The sequence below is a fragment of the Sturnira hondurensis genome, unplaced genomic scaffold, assembly GCF_014824575.4.
Source record: "Sturnira hondurensis isolate 20B ecotype Veracruz unplaced genomic scaffold, ASM1482457v3 Scaffold0004271, whole genome shotgun sequence".
Classification (NCBI taxonomy): domain Eukaryota; kingdom Metazoa; phylum Chordata; class Mammalia; order Chiroptera; family Phyllostomidae; genus Sturnira; species Sturnira hondurensis.
The window spans coordinates 290,001-307,377 of record NW_028076902.1 but is presented as its reverse complement, the minus strand read 5'-3'; positions in this window follow the sequence as shown (position 1 = coordinate 307,377).

Sequence of the window (17,377 nt, the reverse complement as noted above, 5' to 3'; positions counted from 1 at the left end):
AATTTTCTTTTGGAAATTTCTTCCAGCCCCTTTGTCTGGAATTTTCTTTTTAATTTATTCATTCATTCATTCATTCATTCATTCAGTTATATTGTTGTTCAAATACAGTTGTCTCCATTTCCCCCCAACCAGTCCCCCCGCAACCCAGCCATCCCCACTTCCCACCCTTGATCCTACCACCCTTTGGTTATACATGTTCCTGAAAAACCTTTTCCTTTCCCCACATTATCCCCTCCCCTCTGGTTACTATCAGTTTGTTCTTAATTTCAAGGTCTCTGATTATATTTTTCTTATTTGTTTTGTTGATTAGGTTCCACTTATAGGTGAGATCATATGGTATCTGTCTTCCACCACCAGACTTATTTCACTTAGCATAATGCTCTCCAGATCCAGTCATGCTGTTGTGAAGGGTATTGAGCTCCTTCTTTCTTCCTGCTGCTTACAGGTTACCAAGCCTTTAAGTGGACTCATGAAGAAAAAAGAGAGAGGACCCAAATAAACACAGTCAGAAATGAAAGAGCAGAGATTACAACTGACACCACAGAAATACAAAGGATTGTAAGAAATTACTACGAAGGAAATATGCCGAGAAATTTGAAAACACAGGTGAAATGGACAAATTTTTAGAAAAATATAATTTTCCAAAACTGAATGAAGAAGAAGCAGAAAGCCTGAATAGACCAATAACAGCTGACGAAATCGAAGGGGTAATCAAAAACTCCCAACACACAAAATCCCTGGACTGGATGGTTTCACAGGAGACTTTTACAAAACATTCAAGGAAGAGCTAGCCCCTATTCTTCACAAAATATCCTAAAAAATCCAAGAAGGTGGAAGACTCCCAAACTCTTTTTACGAAGCTAGCATCATCCTCATCCCCAAACCAGATAAAGACACAAAGAAAGAAGACCTACAGGCCAATATCGCTGATGAACATGGACAGTAAAATATTGGCAAACCGCATACAGCAATACGTTAAGCTGTATTTTAGGATTGTTTTTGTCCAAACCAAACATAATGCAATAGATTATTTTTAAAATGGTTTGTCCACAGATTGTGTTTTTTCATATAAATTTAAAGTGTGTTAAATAGCACAAACCACTCATTGAGAAAAAGTAAAAACGCATCTTTCAAATTATGATCAATTACAATTTTACATCAGAAATACTTTCTCATATGCTTGAGATCACATTGATCTGAAATAAAATACTAAAACTAAATTTTGGTCAACCTCATGTAAAACTAACAAAATTATTTTTTTAATTCTGAAGGATCTTTTCAGACTATGGAAGGGGTGCCTGTGTCAGAAACTTGGGAGAAACGGCATCCTTTCCCTAACTTGATTATCAGAATCACAGAGGGAGCTTGTTAAACAAAGAGACTTCTGGTTCCCCCAGACCCATGAATCAGAGTGTCCCAGAGATCCCAGGGCATCTCTGTTTTCAGCAAGCACCCCAGGTGATTTCTGACCTATCTTGTCAGAAAGCAGTTTTCCCGGGGCAAAAAGATGCCAGGAAAGCAAAACAACATGCTTTTTGTCAGCTGGCAAAAGAACATGCCAGGCAGAAAAAGGCCAGATCTGAGCATGGTCCTGCCCTCGGAGATCTTAGCCCAAGGAAAGTCAGGGAAGACACTGAAGGAATGGTGGGTTGAGGAGCAGGCAAGGATTAAAGCTGCAGGTCATTGCAGGCCAGGGGCCCAATCACTTATTTCAGATCTGCCTTTTTTTTCTTGTGACCTGGAAAAAGTCACTTGACTCAGGTTTCTCATCTGTGTAATAATAATTTTTAAAAATCAACCTTGTAGGATTGTGGCAAGAATTAAAAGAAATCATCTAGGCAAAGCATTTTGTCTCAAAGCAGCTAATTGTAAATAGAGAACTCAAAGAAAAGCTGGGAACAATTGTGAAGAGGAATTTTGACTCTGCTTTTGACCTGTCTCAGTAAAACTATTATTATATTTTTTGAAACTATAACTTGTCTGTTGTCCTAGTCTTTTGGGGATGAACAGTTTGTTCATAAGCCCCACCTGTCTGGGATCCATGCCTTGTCTCTCACTAGAACTTTAACAAGTAAGCATTCCCTCCAAGACTGGACATTATTATTCTTTGGGCTGCTCGAGTTACAGTGTCTTGGTGAAAGGTATTAAACAATACTGCGTGTGCAACATACAAGGTTTGTCTGGAAAAAGTCCAAACATTGTAATAACAACGAGAATGGTTTGCTTGACATGGATGTAACCTGGCCACCAAGGAGAGTGGACTGGAATGCACATGCATGAACAATGATGACTTCACTGTACTAGTCAGTGGGGGTGGTAGATGCCATTGAGTGAGCATGTGTACTGCATGGCCATCACATTCAAAATAATTGAGTGAGTAGAGCAACAGATTTGCATGAAATTTTGCATTAAGCATGAACATTCTTCCATGAAAACTATTTGAATGATTCAGAAGGCTGCAGCTATGGGCAACTGGTGATTGGCAGCTTCATCACAATAATGTGTCCACTCATGCATCACATCTAGTGAAGAGATTTTTGGTGAAATGCCAAATCGCCTAGGTGCCTCAGCCCCACTGCAGGCCAGATTTGGTGCCCTGCTAATTCTGGCTTTTCTCAAAACTAAAATCACTTTGGAGAGGGAAGAGATTTCAAACCATTGATGAGAGTCAGGAAAATACGATGGGGCAGCTGATGGCAATTGGAAGAACTGTGTGAGGTCCCAAGGTCCCTACTTTGAAGGGGACTGAGGCTTCATTGTCCTATGTACAGTGTGTCTTTTGTCTTGTAGGTACTTCAATAAATGTCCCTAGTTTTCATATTACGTGGCTGGATACTTTCTGGATCGAACTGGTAGTTCTTCAAGGTTCTCTGGATGAAGACAAGTGCTCTAGAAAAGGGGAGTTTTATACCACTAATCTCTACTGAGCAAGCTAAAAATCCAGATGGTGTTGCTGGGGATACATATGCTGAGATCTTTGATTTAATTCTCAGCACAAAGTATTGTTTTTTCTATCATCTTTCAATGGTGAAAATGTAATTGTTAGCTAGGTTTACAAATTGGAGGTGCATTTCTAAAGATTGTAGAATAACTCACTGGAAGCATAAAGGCTTGTAACAAGATTAGAGGCTCAACTCTCAGGCATGACACAGAAAAAATACATATTCAGGAAGCTAGAGATGGGCTCCCAATGCAGACCAGAAATATGTTATGCAAATACAATGTGTCTGTATTATTCAGGGAAGAAAAAATAGAAAGAAAGCAATCTTGAGAACTTTTTTTTTTCTCAAAGAAAAGATGTGGAGGGTTCAGAAGTGCCCCCTGGAAAGGATGCCTCCCCCTGGGCCCCTGGCTGGCTCTGCAGAATGTAGACCGTAGCAGTGGGAGGGGACATGCAAATCACTTCCCCCTGGCTGCCCGGGATAAAATCAGAACTGCAGTGAAAAGGAGGGAAGAGAATGAAATGATTATTTTCATCTTTATCCGTTGTAGTTAGGCATGGCTAGTCTCAATCTGTTGTTAGAGCTGATTGTGTTTTCATATCTCCAGTCTCCTTTCACACATAAGGCTCTTACTGCTGGAAATTATTAGCATATTTCAGCAAAAATTCTTACAGCAGAAGTATGCCACATGGTGATAATTCTTTACATCAGAAGAATGAAATTGAAAGTTTGGGCCATTTCTATTGATAAAATTACATACCCATACTTCTCTCCTTCCTGATTTTCTGCTTTGTTCATAGGCTAACAAAATCCAGGACAAGTACGTGAATTTTATAAAGAGAACAGAGGGTATTTGCTATGATGAATTTAATGTGCTGTTTTAAATTTACTAGAAAGGCCCACAACACGGGCCTCTCAAGATGTAAACTCAGTCTTTGGAGTTTATTACCATGGAGAAAGTGTTTCTTAGAGTGGGGAGAAAATTGGTATAGAAATAAATGGCCTGATGTCTGGGTGTGTAGGAAAAACCCAAACCATATTTTCCAGGTAGCATTCTATGCGAGGTATCAACAGCACGGCCACCTAGTAACTGTGAAGCAATGTGCTAAAGAGCTCACACAGCTTACAGTCAGAGATATGGCAACTAGTGCTTAACTTTATGCTACGAATTTCTTCTACTTTGAAAATTGAACCTTGGTGCAATTAAAAATTGATCTATGGGCTTATCAGAGGTACCAGAGGATCAACTTCTAGAATATCATCTTTCCTTTATTGCAGTCCCAAAGAGCCAGTTATTCATGATCTCTTAGGCCAACAAATCTAAATTTTAAAAAGATAAATGAAAACCCTGACTACCTGGTTACTTCTCCAGGTCCAGAGGGATAGTTTATCATTTATAAAAAAGCAGCCAAAAGTACAGAAGAATTCTCTGCTCATATTGGTACTGTTCTCACTTGATTTACCACCTGGCAATAAAAGCATGTTGCATGAGTGAATGGTGGAAGGGTGGAAACATGGGCCAAGAGGAACTTTTACAGGGAGAGAAGAATAGTGTTTAACAAATATATTTAAAAAATTTAAATTGGAGAGGTGAAAAAATTTACACATCTAAAAAGAGTAACCGGTCGATTGGGTAAATAATCACAGGCTTTGCACCTGGATTCATAATCAGTGAATTGGAAAAGAAAAAAAAGAAAACCCTCTTGAGATCACAAAAAAGCATTTGAGAGTTTCATTTCCTTAGGAAGTGTGCTCATTGACACCATGTTGTCATAGAGACTTTTAAAAAGTGTTTTCCGGCCATTTTGCTGTTCCACTGAAGAACCTGGGAGACCACCAAATACTGGAGTAAAAGGAGATATGAAAGTCCCCACCCACTTTTACCTTCCTCCTGTCCAGTTCCCCCAACTCAAAGAACTCTGTCAGCCTTCTCTTTGATATAAGAGTTCCTGGAAATGCCTTTTGTTGGAAAACAATGACTATTCCTCCCGCTCCCCACCAGCGAGGAACCAATTGGGAGGAAAAGTCCAGCTATTAGGGAATAACCTTGTAGGCAGAAGACTCAGGAAGACAGTGTACAGAAGACTTTCCCTTTACCCTTGTCCACAGTTTCTCTTACCTGAGGTCAACCTCAGTCCAACAACATTTAAAAATTCAGAAATGAACAATTCGTAAGTTTTAAATTGCGCACCATCCTGTATAGTGTGGTGAAATCTCATATTCTCCTGCTGTCTCCTGTCAAAGGGACACGAATCATCCCTTTGCTCAACATCTCCACACTGTATGCACACCCTGGTCATTACCTCTTCGTAGCTGGCTGGGTCATCAGACCCACTGTTGAGGTACCACAGTGCTTGTGTTCAAGTAACTTTTATTTCACTTAATAATGGCTCCAAAACACAAGAGTAGTGATGCTGGCAATCAGGATGTGCCAAAGAGAAGCTCCACAATGCTTCCTTTAAATGAAAAAGTGAGTACAGTACAATAAGACATTCTGAGAGTGAGCGAGCAATATCACATTTACAAGACTTTTATTACAGTATGTTGTTATAATTGTTCTATTTTAATGTTATTGTCATCAATGTCTTATGTGCCTAATTTATAAGTTACATTTTGTTGTAGATATGCATGTATAGGTGAGAACATGGTACAGCAATTACTTGAATAAGATCACTTTTGATATAACATTGTTTTGTTATAACATTGGTGAGGAAAAAAACTCAATTCCTGGCCAGGGCCACTGTCTGTGGAATGTGCACTATCTCAGCACATCTGCATGGGTTTTCTCCGGGGACTCCAGCTTCCTCCCACGTGCCAGAGATGTACATGTGGGTGAAGTGATGTGTCTACACTGCCCCAGTCTGAGTGAGTGTGGGGTGTGCGATATGTCCTGTGGTGGAAGGGCATCCTGTCCAGAATGGGTCCCGCCTGCGCCTTGAGCTACTGGGGTAGGTGCTGGCTGCCCCCAGCCATGGACTGGGGTGGAAAGTAATGATCATGTTTGTTTGTATTATTAATCTCTCTTAAATGTATGTGTAGCTCACATGTATTTCAATGTTTAATATTAGAAGGGTTTTGAGTCTTTATTTAAAAGTCTGGTGATGTTTTTGGGACCACAAATATGTTGTAAGAGTTTAATTCTTGTTGATACCAGTTAACCTATGATAAGGCTGGTTTCATTACACATTGTTTTGCTTAAAGGTGAAGTTTCTAAGAATCTCTGGACAACACTGGTGAGGGCTTGCTGTACACACAGGGTTCAGTACTGTCTGCAGTTTCAGGCATTCACTGGTGGGGGGGGCGTTGATCAGATCCTCCCTGGAGAATGGGGGGGTGACTGTAATTTGAGATGTGTGTAAATATTTTTACCCATCTTATCAAAGTGCCTTTTAATTCTACATTTATATGTAACAGTTAAATGTGTGGAAAATGGCATGCTCAGACCTATTTGTTTTCCTGGAAGTCTATGAGTTGAATAGGGTATTCCCAGACTCAATGGCATGTTCCCCTGGCAATTACCCTTCCTCATTTCTCATAGCTCATGAGATAAAATGAACAGCTAGAGCAATAGGGAAATGGAATCATTCCAATATGTCCAATATCCTCAGCTATTAATTAAAATTTTTATTCATTGTTTTGGGAGTCACTTTGAACCCTGTGGAATGAAATAGTTGTAATTAATAGCTAAGCAGTATGTGTGTGTGTGGTTGCATTCTGGGAGAAATTGCATTTCTCCTAACAAAAGACTTAAATTCATTGGACTTAATTGAAAACACTCACCTCCATTGTCTCTCAATTTCAAAATTACTAACAATGTGTCAAAACCTGTTTCCTTGAAAGTGACCAAAAGCATCAAAATTAATCACCAAGAGCCGTTATCATTGAATACAAAATTACATAAAGGCCTCCGATAACTAGATAGTGCTCAAACTACAGGAAGGTGCAGTTGTGGGTGTGAAATACATGGATATTACTGGAGCCTAGCCTCTCTGCCCAAAGATGCCCATACAGCCACGCCAAGTACACAGGTGTCTGAGACACTGCCTATAGGTAAAACATATAACAACGTGGTCTGAGAAGGAGCTGCATGTGCCCGTTACGGCAGCTACTTTTGTGTTGAGTGTGTCTCTCAAATGCAGTGTTCCAGCACACCAAGCAGATGGTCTCACAGTCAGACTGCAATCTGTTGGCACTGAATGTGGAGTGGAGTTTTAGGAGTATAATCAGAATCACAGGAGACACCAGTCTACTGAACTTAAAAATTGGTTGTTAACAAAAAAGCAAAATCTGCCAGCACAGTCTGCAATTGCCCAGCTTCTGAACTATAGCCCAAAATCAGTCATCACAAGTGGCACTGGTTTTCTAGAATGTACATATAGGTGGTGGTGGAAAGAAAGTCCCTCAAGCATAAACTTCCCATACATATACACTCTCCTCACTCAGAGGCTCAAAAAAAAACACACATTATAAGTGATTTAGAAAAGAAATCTATGCTCTGGCTGGTGTAGCTCAGTGGATTGAGCATGGGTCTGTGAAGCAAAGGGTCACTGGTTCGATTCCCAGTCAGGGCACATGCCTGGGTTGCAGGCCAGGTCCCCAGTAGGGGACATATGAGAGGCAACCACACATTGATGTTTCTCTTCCACTATTTCTCCTTCCCTTCCCCTCTCTCTAAAAATAAATTTTAAAAATATTTTTAAAAAAGAAATCTAAGTAAAGAGGAGGCAAACGTTCCACTTATTATTAGCTCCACTTCAATTATTGAACCAAACTGGATGTTTTGAAAAGCAGTGCTTTCTCTATCCCTTTAAAAATGTACTTACAGTACTTATTTTTCAGTCTTATGACTTCTGCTCTGGGCTAACTGAGGCCAGGTCATTTTGAATGTTTGAGTTAAAGAGCCCTTAGGAAAAGAAAATTCAATTATTTTTCTGTCTGGGTAAGTGACAGAGCAATTCATCATAACAACTAATACAAATATACTTACTTCTATAAACATCAACTCCTTGAACGAAGATACTGGCATTTGTGCTATTGCCTTGAGCTTTTTTTCTGCTTTCAGTTCACTGAACCCTTTGTATCTATACAGAATTTAAACCCCATTGATGAAGGAGTCACAGTCACGTAACAACATATAGCAGAAATTTGATAATTAGCTGAAATATTTGGGATGTGCAGACAAGTAAGTTAAGTAATTTGGGCTGTTACTTGGAAATAAATACTCAAAACAACTAGAGAGAAAGAGAGAAGTGAATAAAATTAGAGGCTTCATTCATTAATACGACCATACCTGCACTGAGCAAATCTGGGGATGAAAAAGCCAAAAAGGAAACCAGGACGTGATTACTTGCTTAGAAAGGAGAGTCACGTGGGACTCTTTGAAATTCTCTTGACTTGTAAGATAACAGAGCCAGTAAGATATCTTCAAACATTATTTTGATGTAAAATTTCCCTCATTGCCTTCTTCCCTCAAGAAGAAATAAAATTGTGTCAAGAAGGCAAAGAGAAATAAACAATGACTTCTCCCCCTAAAATGACATTCTTCAAATTCTGAGAAGAAGGCCCTATTGGAGGCAAGAAATGAGTTTATGCCTTGGAAGGAGAGGAAAGGAAGAACCTAAGTCACCTGGGGCTTACGGTGGGGAACATGGTGGCAGGTGAGTGGGAAGGAGACTGGGAATGGAGAGGACCAGCCGGCAGCCAGCACACACTGCTGCATGGCAGCAGAGCCATGCCTGCGGGACGGCATTGCAGGGGGCGGGAACTGCTCTTTCTGCTCTCTTTGGGCAGCACTCTCATTGGCCCCTGCCTGCCCACTGCCTGTGAACGAGGTGCCCATCTCTCCAAATACCTGCTGAGCCCCGGAATTGCCTCATATTCCCTCCCCTGAGTGGCCCAAGCTATGTAATTCTCCCCAACGCAGAGTGGCTCCTCGCTATTCAGCAGTGCTGTTGGGAACAAATTCAAGCCCCCGTATGTGAGTGAAGTTGAGTGGCAAAATACATCCTGCATTTCAAATTCCTGCTCATTCTAATCAAATTTACAGACAGTCAATCCATATCTTTTCAGAAATATATCTACCCCATAAAATGAAAGGAATGGAGTTCAACCTTGGCCTTTAAGAGTTCTGGCGCACCTCACGCTAAGCAGCTGACAGTGTGACCAGATGCAGATGGCACTGAATGGACAGGACGTCGGGCATCCGGATGCGAACAGATATCAAATAAAGTAAACACCGACCCAAACCTCTCCCCACAATTTCTTCAACGGTCCTGAAGTACCTCAGGCTCTTCAGTCATAGAATAAAATGTTCTCTGGAGACCAACCTAGAGTTTCTATGTGAGGTGGTGCAAGTAGCGTAAGTACGTTCAAAACAGTATCTCTATTCTGAGGAGCATGGATAATTTTACCACCAACACCCAGTCAAGTTAAAACGATCATTAAAGTCTTTTTCAGCTAGCATGTAAGTTGATTCTATTGTGGCTTAACTGAACATCTAACGTAGGCAATTGGGCATAAAATGCAATATTCTGAACTTCATTTGTCAGGTCTCACGTCCTATGGTGAAAGTGGTCTCAGGACTAAGATGCCTTTAAAAAATGGCCACAGTCACCTTCTTTATCGCCTTGTACATAACTTCACGAGTTACCCACAAGGCGCGGTACTGATTGACATTGGTTTTTCCTTAACCTGCAATTCAGTGAATGGTAACTAATTTGGGGCTAATTTTAATGTATTTAGTAAAAGTCCTTTGCCACTGATGCTTATATAGAATGTGACAATATCAGCAGAAACAATGGTTTTGCAAAGCAGAAAATAGTACTTTTCTCTCCCTTATTATTAATTTATAGCTTATTAATTTGAAATAATATTTAGATTATATGGATATGCTAAAGAAGTAGAAATAAAAATACCATAAAACTACATTAAGGGAATAAAAATAAAATATTAACATTTTGCAATACTTACTTTATCTATTTATTATGGAACCAATTGAAAGAAAAATTTCAACATTATGACACTTCATTCACTTTGGACTTTGGCATGCAAAGCCTAAAAACAAGGCCATTTTCATTAAAAAATACCATTATTACATTTAAGATAATTAAAAAATCTGAAATACCATTTATTATCCTGTTTATAGTTTTTCCCAGTAGTCTAAGTTCTTCATGCTTATTATATGGTTTTGTTTTTATGTACTAGTGGTGACCTTATCAACACTTTGTGCCACTCTGTTGTCAGAAAGCATGGCTTAAGAGACTGTTGTAATACCAAAATTCTCATTTTTGGTAAGTGTACTCCCAAACTCAGTGACTTGAAGAATGTTTTATTTGATAACAAAGCCAGTCTGGTGGGATCACCAGGAATCTCTGTTGGTTGGTTGTCTAAAGACACGCAGCGGACAATGAGTAAACATTATTAGGACATTTTCCCTGACTCACATCACCATGGACCGATTTTGGGTGTACCACGCCGGGGTCCTGACTGTTCTTTCGCTAATGCAGTAGAGCCATCCCTGGGCTATGAAAACCTTAGTTACAGATTCTCCTGCCCCATCACCATGAAGAGCTTAATGCTCCTCAGACATCACTGTGGTGAGGATGCATCAGATTCAGACAAAAATTCTGTTTTGTTCATTGGAGGCATACCTATGTGCTTTAAAAACAAAACAAAACAAAACAAAACAAAACAACTGAGCACTCAGACTGTAGGATGAATGTTCTTTCATGCAAAAATACCTTCACTATGCCCCTGGCCATCTGCTGCTCTCACAGGGCTTTGCTGCTAGTGATGAGACAAACCACTGAAGAGTATACGCAATGCTGTGTTCTGTGAGGACAAATAAAACACAGGAAGACGGTAGTGATGGGTGGGAGCATGCTCTTTTAGGAAGGGTGGAGGAGAGGGTCTCTTTGATAAGGTAGTGAACTGAGCACAGACCTGGGAGGGAGGGAGCCATTTGGAAGACACCAGGCCACTTCAGCCTAAGAAGTCTGGGGGTGGGAGCTGCCTGACATATCTGAGGAGGATAAACTAGGGGCAGGGGCAGAGCGGTAAGGGGTGAGATGGGGTGGTGTGCCAGTCTCGTAGAAATCTTGGAGGCCAGGCAGAGGTTTTGGAGTTTAACTCTGTGGTGGGAAGCCATTCGCAATCCATACTTAGGAACTGCATAAGGTTATGCTAATTTTCCTCTGCTCCTTTTCCTCTCCCGTTGTATTTCCTTAGGGCTTTGATTTTAACTATACATTTCTTATTGTATATTTTGTCAAGTCATCTTAGATCTTTTGTGGAATCAAAGAAGACACTTATGTCTCTATACCTATCTATGCAGCAAAATTTAGAAATTCTTATTACTTGTTTTGAGTTATAATTGTAATTATAACTTGTTATTGCTGGTTAATATGAGCAGCTATGTTAGCTCAACACAGGCAATAATCAAGTTCAGGCATGGAAATTTTATTTCTGTTCGTAACCTAAGGAAGTGCGGAATCCTAGTAGTAACAACGATGCTCTATTCAATCTAACCATGCAAAGAGGCCTGATGTCTATCCTCATAGGCAGTCCTCATATAAACTATTATGGGCAGGCACCATGTCTCAAGCTAGTGTCGATTCCTAACTATTTCACTTTTGATCTTTAAACATTCTTGATTTTTCTTCTCTATATGTGTTTCCACAAACAAGCTAGCTAACTCTGCTCATAGCAGCCACTAGAAAGCAGTTAGCGTAAGTGAATGTTTCAAGCAGCTAATGAGCAGGAGAACAATGTTTAGGTCCAAACAAAAAAAGCATATTAAGTCATCTCATATATTCATGCATTCACACCACTGGAGTGGATGTGGAAAGAGGTACAAATGCTTGTCTGTCCATAGGCCGTTTGCTGAACAGCCTCACACGGGCTACCTCCAGGGTGGGGCAAAAGTAGGCTTACAGTTCTGAGTATAGGAAACAAGTTTATTCATGCATTATTATTTGTGAATCAGTGTATTATTTTCCATATGAATAACTGAAAACCTTCTTTTGTCCCACCCTATATTTATTTTTAGAATATTTTCTTAATGCCAGTAACTGAAAAGTGTAAAACTCCAGTGGCCCTTCAAAGTGGGATTATTTAGTACTGTGACTAATACTGATAGCCTTAAACAGTCTTGGATTTCTATTGATTTTTCAGTGTCAGGTTCAAAAGTGGTGATTTAAATTTATGCAAATACCTCAGTTGCAGCTCTGAGTGAAGTAAGTTGTTACTGGCCCTTAAGTTTAAAAATTCCCTTTTCAGAAAAGGGGCAACTTGAAACAATATTCAGGTGGTGGGAACATACAGGGATGAGGTCGAGAGGAATGGGGTTAGGATTCCTTGAGAGTAACAAGGCTGAGAAGGAACACTTAGATAAAAATAGAGATACAGAGAGAATTCATGCCCAAGTGGTCACGTGGAGCCCCACCTGACTTTGCAGTCAGGAAACTGAGACACTAAGAGCTTACGTGATCGACTCCAGAGCTAGCTCAGCATCTGCAGCGACAAAGAGATGACCACGCGGACAGTACAAGGATCTACTAGATAAACTTTTTAAAAATATATTTTATTTATTTATTTATATTTAGAGGGGAAGGAGAGAGGGAGAGAAATATCAATGTATGGTTGCCTTTTGTGCATCCCCTGCTGGTAGTTGGCCTACAAGGAACTGGCCTGCAACCCAGGCATGTGCCCTGACTGGAAATCGAACCGCGATCCTCTGGTTCACAGGCCCACGCTCAATCCACTGAGCTACACCAGCCAGGGCTAGATAAACTTTTAATGCTACCTGAATTACTGTAGCAATGCTTGCTTATTGCATGAAATTTGGAGAACAGAAAACTGCACAAAAGAAGTCTGTCATCCCTGGGAGATCACCTCCAGGAACATTTTGGTTTGTCCTTTTTTAAGATGGCTCAATGCCTGAGATTTGGGTTTCCAGGAAAGTCTGAATTTAATGATAAATCATGAATCTTCCCAAATGTTCAGTTATTGGAAATTGGGTGCTGGCATCATTTTGGTGGGCAGAACAGTGGTGGCTCACTCAGACATTAATTTCCTTCCCTCACTTGTAAATGGAACAGATATTTAGTGAGCACTTACCGTGTGGCAGGCACTGTGTCGGGCATCGGGGATACAAATGGGAATGAGACTGTTCTAGTCCCTGTCCTCATAGAGATTACATTCCAGTCAGGAAAACATAATTCATGCTCAGTTACAACTGCGAAGCAATGCAGGCACTATGAAGTAGTACCACAGTGTCTCCTGAGACTTTGCAGACTCTCTTTGTCTGGTTTATGCTAGAATCAGCCTTGCTACTCAGAACAGCCCGCATGTGATGAGGTCTGGGAATGTGTCAGAAAAGCATTCTCAGGCCTGAACCAGACCTTCTAAAATCAGGATCTGCTATTTAGCAATATCCCAGGGGATTCACGGGGCACATTAGGGTTTGAGGAGCACTGGCCTAAAGGATGGTGGAAATCAAGAGTGGAGGGAGGGGCAAGACCTGCCAGGCTCTGGAGCAGGCTCCCAGTGGGAAGGTACTCAGCACCCTGAGCTGGGACCCGGGGCAGAGCAAGGCTGGTGGAAACAGCAGGGTGGCTCTCGGTTTGGGGCTAGCCAAGGGTTTGGGACAACTTATCCTTCACCTCCCATCCCTGAGGGCTGTTGTGAGGATCAGATCAGTTAATGTGTCTGAAATGTTCACAGCTATGGGACCCCATCACTGCTACCCTTACAAAGAGAAACAGAGCAGAGATGTGGTATTCAGGACGCTCACCGATTACCTTACCATGTCCAGAACAACTGGTGAGGTGGAACTCAAGTCAGTCCATCATGGGGCCCACGTGAATAGTTTATCAAACTCAACCGAAGCACAGGAAGTAATGAAAAAAGACTCTTTAGCTCTTACTTTGTATACTGGGGGCGGTAGAGAGGAGGGAGTGGTTACAAATTGTGGAACCTGTGGGGTTTGAGCCACCCTGGGTCCAGCATCACCTCTTTCTTCCAAGTCTCACTTCCTGGTTTAGGCTGAGTAGTCAGTCTTATTTTTCACACTGTTGCAGCTCCCCCTTCCCACTGTGTTGTCAGGTCCAGAGGAGCAGGACAAAGAGGGTGACCTGGGAGACTGATTACCAACCTTTGCACCACCTTTCTCTTAACTTTGAAGGCTGAAGAGAAGGGATAAAACTTAAAAAAAAAAAAACAACTCAGCCAAAACCAAACAACTGCAGAAGAAAATAAATAATAAAAAAAAAGAACATCCTTTTGAAAGTCAAGGCCTTAAATTTCATGAAGTCTTTTATTCCCATTATTTACTCTTATTAATCGGATTGAAGTATCTGGTTTCCAAAGTTCTTACCTACAACCAGGCCTCCTTTTCTGATCCACCCGCGTAATCCTACACCAGGCTTGGAAGATGGACCCTGACCCAGAGCCTCCTCTTTATTCTCCATTTTCACATCCTACCCCGTAGCCTGAGGCACTGAACCAGCTAATCAGCTTGATTTACAGCCTGAAACCATTCCAGCTCCTGGGTATCCATTCTTAACATTTGTGTAACATAGGCCCTCAAAGGTGTTCACAGCACGCTTTCTGCCATCTACCAGGTTATTTGCCCTCACAACAGTGTGGGCTTTAAAAAATTTGGTTTTAAATTCCTAATTCGTGGAAAGGCAGATCCTGGCAAAGCACTTTCAGGAGAGCAGTTTGAGATTATCAACTGGACTTAGAGGTAGGCCGGAACAGGGGCCAGGAGTTCCAGTACTTGCTTTAGAGAATCTTGCAATATCATTATCATCAGAAAATATTTCAAAAGTTTCACAATAGATGCATTCATTTACTTCTGAAATTTGTATAAGCGCATTATATAAAAAAACAAAAGTCTTTCCTGACATCTTCCCATCTTTACTTGTTCATCACCCCCAAGGTAACTTTATGGGTTTGGCAGGTATCTTTCCAAACTTAGTGTTGTTCTGTCATATATACCTACATTGTCATGTATACCCATCGGTCATTCCCAGTGACTTTTTTTTCCATTGGCATTTTGTTTCTGGTATCTAGCTACACTTTCATAATGGATTCATGTTTGTGGCTAAATGCTATTCCCTCAAACCAATGTCACGAATTTATTCATTCCACTTTGGATGAACAGTTAAGTCATTTCCAATTTCTTGCTTTGGCAGGCACTGCAACAACGAATGCCTTTGTATATTTCTCTTAACACCTATGTGGAAATGTTTCTTGAATCCTCAGAGACAAATTATTGGGTCATAAATGTACTTTTTCAGTTTTAACAACTGCAGCTGAACTACTTTCTAAAGAGCCTTTCCAACTGATACACCCCAAATCAATGCATATGTCTCTCCATAACCCTGCAAAAATCGTTGTTCCTGTTAGACTTGTCCATGTATACTTTTCAAAAGTTAAATATGACTTTTGAATATGTTTCTACAAATAAGGAGTGCACATGTATCAAAAATTTATTCAGTTCACTAATGAATGAGAAAATCTGTAAGGTAAAAAAGCTATTTCAAGGACCATTTGGGGAAGTGTGTTCCTATAGTCCTTAACAAAATACTCAAAGATGGCTAGGCTACATACAAAAATGGTTACTGTCCTACAGGGCAATAAATGATAACCTGAGGTTATATTTTCTCTGGGACAAATATTATTTGCATCTCCACCAGGCACAAATCTTTATAACTTAATAATCTTTATAACTTTATATATATATAAAGTTATATATATCAAAAGTTAATATATAACCTTACGGAGTCTTAGCCATTCATGAATCAGAAGCAGCAACATCATACAATGGCACACTTCCCTAGAAAACAAAGTAGACCTCCGGCCTTTCGATGACGCTCTAATATGACACTGAAAGGACATGCACTGCAAGGATGACTACACTTTTGGCTTTAGATTCAGGTTTTGGATAATTTTTCTTAACAGATTTTTAAAATTTGTATCAATGCAATGGATTTAGAAATACGTTTATTGTGTTTTAATCTGAATGTTGGGGCTTATTACTGACTATGGGGCATTGTTATTTTTACTAGGTCATCCAGTTTTCTCTAGTTCCAGGTCTCCTCAAACAAACATTAGTGAAAATACTTTTTTTTTTCCTTCAGTGACCAGGAATGCCTGGCACAAACTGAAGGGCAGCTTCACAAAGTTAGGCCTTCTCCGCAACAGGGGAATGGAGGCTTGATTTTTCCTGGTAAAGATTTGACACAGCAAAGTGTGTCCCTAAAACTGCATGCACAAAAGCGCCTTAATTCTGGCCTTCAAAATCCTAGAGATGCTGCGGACGCCAGTGGCAGAAAAGGGGTGTGTCCAGGGAGGATGAGTGTGTGTGTGTCTGTGTGTGTGTGTGTGGGGGGGAGGGTGGCGCGGGGGTGGAGGATTAGGTTCAGCGGGTTTTTGTTGTTGCAGGCGGAACTCAGCTCTGCTCAGTTCTCTTAGGTCGCTTACTTGGCTGATTCCCTTGGTCAGCCTACCAATCTCTCAACACTTACTGAGCCCCTCCAAAGGCAGGCTCCTGGCAGATTTTTCACAGGGCCAATGGGGGTCACGACCAACACAAAGAGGTGAAGATTGACCTAGATGGTGAGCTTTAAAGATATATCCACAGATCTGAATAAAATCTGGCGGTGACGATGTGTGCCCGGGGCGGAGGGTGGGGGGGGTGGGTGGGGGGGTGGGGGAGGGGCCATCTCTCTGGATTGAGTTAAGTGATCCGCAGTAAGGCCTCCGCCCTAGGAGGGCTTTGGAGACTTTGTATAACTGCAAAGCGCTGTTCGGCCTGGCCCTGGCTCTCTCACCCCTGCCTGCAGCAAGCAATGTGATACTTCTGGAATCAAATTCAATTCTTAAACAATTCTTGACATCATCTTCTAGTTGGGAGCAGCCTAAGGGGTTTGAGGCTGTGAATGAATCCCAGTTACTGGGAACCCCAGTTTTCTTTCAATGTGGGTGATTTCCCTATTTGGACTCTCGAAATCCCTCTGTTTCACAACAGGATACCTGCTCACTCGGGGACGCTCTTCCCTATCTTCAGTTTGTCGTACATCTTAGCAGAGGCGCCCCCGCCCCGCCTTCCACTTTTAGAGGACGATCCTCGGCTGCGGGCCCAGGTCCTAGGGGACGCCCCTTCCCTGGTTGGGGCCTGCCCCCGTGTCTGTCTTTCCGGCCGCGTCCCCGTCAGTCTGCAGCCAACGTCCCGGCCAGGACAAGGCTGTGGCACGACTGGAATGCGCGAGGCGGACGCGGGGGGGACGCGGGACTGACGCGGGACGGACGCACGGGGCGGGGAAACGCAGGGCGAAAGCGGAGCGGGGGCGCCGGCTCTCTGGGTGGGTTGTGGCGCGAAGAAGAGGACGAGGCAAAGTCTCCACGCCGGGCAAATCGAGTCAAATCTA